The 3836-nt window shown below is 45.7% G+C and overlaps 1 non-coding gene across 1 annotated transcript; it reads right to left on the bottom strand.

The window, feature by feature from the left end:
- Positions 1-3380: 3380 nt before the first annotated feature.
- Positions 3381-3518, bottom strand: LOC119943032. The gene has a single exon (XR_005455518.1). It is a non-coding gene; the product is annotated as a small nucleolar RNA SNORA7 (small nucleolar RNA).
- Positions 3519-3836: the final 318 nt, after the last annotated feature.

Here is a 3836-nt window from a genome sequence, read left to right as displayed (position 1 = left end):
GGAATAGTGTCTGCAGCAGCGTGGCTCATTGGAAAGAGCACGGGCTTAAGTCAGAGATCACTGGTTCAAATCCCGGCTTTGCCACTTGTCGGCTGTGTGACTTTGGGCCAGTCACTTAACTTCTCTGCGCCTCAGTTGCCACATCTGTAAAATGAGGATTAAGACTATGAGCCACACGTGGGATGACCTGATCACCTTGTAAACTCCCCAGTGCTTAGAACAGTGCTTTGCACATAGTAAGTGCTTAATAAATGCTATTATTATTATTATTATTATTATTATTATTATTATTAGGACTCTGGGAGTCGGGGGAGGAGTATTAAAGTGCTAGGTGTTATGAACACAAGGGCAGGGAGAATAGCTCGGGGAGTTGAGATGTTAGTCCAGGAAGGCTTCCTGGAGGAGACATGTCTTTAGAAGGGCTTTGAAGATGGAGAGCATGAAAGTCTGTCAGCTGCGAAGGGGGAGGGAATTCCAGTCCAGAGAGAGGGGGTGTTGGTGAGAAAGACGTGATTGGACACAAGAAATAGGTGAGCATTAGAGGAGTGAAGTAGGTGGGTTGGGAGAAGAGCTAGGATAACGTGTTCATTCATTCATATTTATTGAGCGCTTACTCTGTTCAATAAGAAAGACACATTCCCTGCCCACAGTGAGCTTACCATCCAGGAGAGGGGGAGACAGACATCAATAAAAATAAAGAAAATTACAGATATGTACATAAGGATGGGGGAAGAGCAAAGGGAACAAGTCAGGGTAATGCAGAAGGGAGTGGGAGATGAGGAAAGGTGGGGCTTCTTGGAGGAGATGTGCCTTCAATAAGGCTTTAAAGTGGGGGAGAGTCATTATCTGTAGGATTTGAGGAGGGAGGGTGTTCCAGGCCAGAAGCAGGATGTAGGCTAGGGGTTAGTGGTGAGATAGGCGAGTTGGAGGCACAGTGAGAAGGCTAGCACTAGAGGAGCAAAGTAGGTGGGCTGAGTTGTAGGAGAGAAGCAAGGTGAGCAAGGAGGGAGCAAGGTAATGGAGTGCTTTAAAACCAATGGTGAGGAGTTTTTGTTTGATGCGGAGGTGGATGGGAGACCTCTGGAGTTTTTTGAGGAGTGGGGTGATATGTCCTGATCATGTGTTCATCCTTCCTTAGCTTTGTCACTAACATTTGCATCTTTGTTCTCCCCACACAATGATTTCTACTACAACCCAGCCAGCACACTTCACTCCTCTAATGCTAACCTACCCACTGTACCTCAATCTCATCTATCTTGCCACCTACCTCTCAAACACATTCTGCCTTCAGCTTGGAATGACCTCCTTCATATTCAACAGACGATCTCTCTCCCCACCTTAAAAGCCTTATAAAAAATATATCCTCTCCATGAGGCCTTTCCCAGCTAGGCCCTCATTCCCTCTTCTCCCGCTCCCTTCTGTATCACCCTAATACTTGGATTTGTTTCCTGTATTCACCCCTCCCTCAGTCCCACAGCACTGTTACCATCATTTATATATTTCCATTAATTTCTGTCTTCCCCTTCTAGATTGTAAACTTGTTGTGGGGAGGGAACGTGTCTACCAATTCTACTGTATTGTACTCTCCCAAGCGTTTAAGACAGTGTTCTGCTCACAGTGATTGTCCAACCTGATTATCTTGGTTCTACCCCAGTGCTTAGAACAGTACTTGACACATGGTAAGTGCTCAGCAAATACCTCAGAGAAACAGTGTGGCTCAGTGGAAAGAGCACGGGCTTTGGAGTCAGTGGTCAGGGGTTCAAATCCCAGCTCTGCCAATTGTCAGCTGTGTGACTTTGGGCAAGTCACTTAACTTCTCTGTGCCTCAGTTACCTCATCTGTAAAATGGGGGTTGACTGTAAACCCCCCGTGGGACAATCTGATCCCTTTGTAACCTCCCCAGCACTTAGAACAGTGCTTTGCACATAATAAGCGCTTAATAAATGCCATTATTATTATTATTATTATTAATAAAGAACTAAAAAAAAGATAATATGGCACTCCAGTGCCACTGTCACACCTGGCTCCACCACTTGTCTGCTGTGTGGCTTTGGTCAATTCACTTAACTTCTCTGTGCCTCAGTTACCTCATCTGTAAAATGGGGATTAAGACTATGAGCCCCACATGGGACAACCTGATTACCTTGTATCTACCCCAGTGCTTAGAACAGTGTTTGACACATAGTAAGCGCTTTACAAATACCATAAAAAAAACACCTGAAAATCTAGGAGGCTCCTTCACCACATTGTATAGTCCCAGAGATGAAGGACTGCACCATGACCTTCTTTTTGTGGGTGCTTAGTATATATCATGGGCAGACTCCTGACCTCCTGGAAGTTGTCCCTCTATGTGCTGTATGTCTGAGGAAGAAGGCATCGATCTGCCTTCCTGGTATTAACTTAGTAATAATAATAATGATTGTGGTATCTGTTGAAGCACTTACTAGATGTCAGACACTGCACTAAGCCCTAGGATGGATACAAACAAATTGGGTTGGACAGAGTCCCCGTCCCACATGGGGCTCACATTCTCAATTTCCATTTTACAGATGAGGTAACTGAGGCATAAGGAAGTGAAGTGACTTGACCAAGGTCACACAGCAGACAGGTTGTGGAGCTGGAATCAGAACCCTTGACCTACTGACTTCCAGGCCCATGCTCTATTCACTACAGCATGCTGCTTCTCTATGCCATGCTGCTTCTCTTGTCAGGGGAAGGAAGAACTGAGGGAGCTGGGTGTTCCACCCTCCTGGAAGAAGTGGTGAAGACAAACACAATCAGTGTGGTCTCCATTAAGCACTGGCCAGGTCAATCAATCAATTAATCATTTATTAAGGGCTTACTGTCTCCAGAGCACTGAACTCCAGAGCACTTAGGAGAGTACAATATAAAGGAATTGGTTGACATGTTCCCTGCCCATAATGAGCTCACAGCCTAGAGAGGGGAGACAGACATTCATATAAATAAATAAATAAATTGTGGATACGAACAGAAGTGATATAGGGGTGAGGGAGGAGTGAAAAAAGGATGCAAATCCAAGTATTAGGGTGATGCAGAAGGGAGTGGGAAAATTGGAAATGAGGGTTTAGCTCCTCTCTTTTTATGGTATTTGGCAAGCACTTACTATGTGCCAGGAACTGTGCTAAAAACTGCAGTCTTGTCTTATGCTGTCCAGTCATCTTCGACCCATAGCGACGCCATGGGCACATCTCTCCCAGAATGCCCCACTTCCATCTGCAATTGTTCTGGTAGTGTATTCATGGAGAGTTCTTGGTAAAAATATAGAAGTGGTTTACCACTGCCTCCTTCTGCACAGTATACTTGAGTCTTCACCCTTGATTCTCTCCCATGCTGCTGCTGCCCAGCACAGGTGAGTTTTGACATGTGGCAGATTGCCTTCCACTTGCTAGCCGCTGTCCAAGCTAGGAATGGAATGGATATGGCTCTGGTTGACTTTCCCTCCTGTAGTCGAGACTGGTAGAGTACCAGAAACTCTCCAGGTGTGAGCCTGAGAGGGGTAAGAACTGCAGTAGATACAAGCTATTAATATTGAACACAGTCTAGGTCCCACATGGAGCCCATAGTCTTAAGTCCCATTTTGCAGATGAGGTAACTGAGACCCAGAGAAGTGAAGGACTTGCCCAAGGTCACACAGCAGACAAATGGCAGAGCTGGGATTAAAACTAAGCTCCTTCTGACTCCCAGGCCCGTGCTGTATCCGAGTGGGAACTGGCGTATCTGAATATGTTGGATTGTCATACCTGCAGTGAGTTCTTGTGTTCACCCTTCACTGGAAGAAGCCGGACTGGGCAAGGTAATCAGTCAATCAATGACAA

The sequence above is a fragment of the Tachyglossus aculeatus genome, chromosome 21, assembly GCF_015852505.1.
Source record: "Tachyglossus aculeatus isolate mTacAcu1 chromosome 21, mTacAcu1.pri, whole genome shotgun sequence".
Lineage (NCBI taxonomy): Eukaryota > Metazoa > Chordata > Mammalia > Monotremata > Tachyglossidae > Tachyglossus > Tachyglossus aculeatus.
Note: the sequence above shows the minus strand (reverse complement) of the source record. Positions and strands in the feature narration are given on the sequence as shown.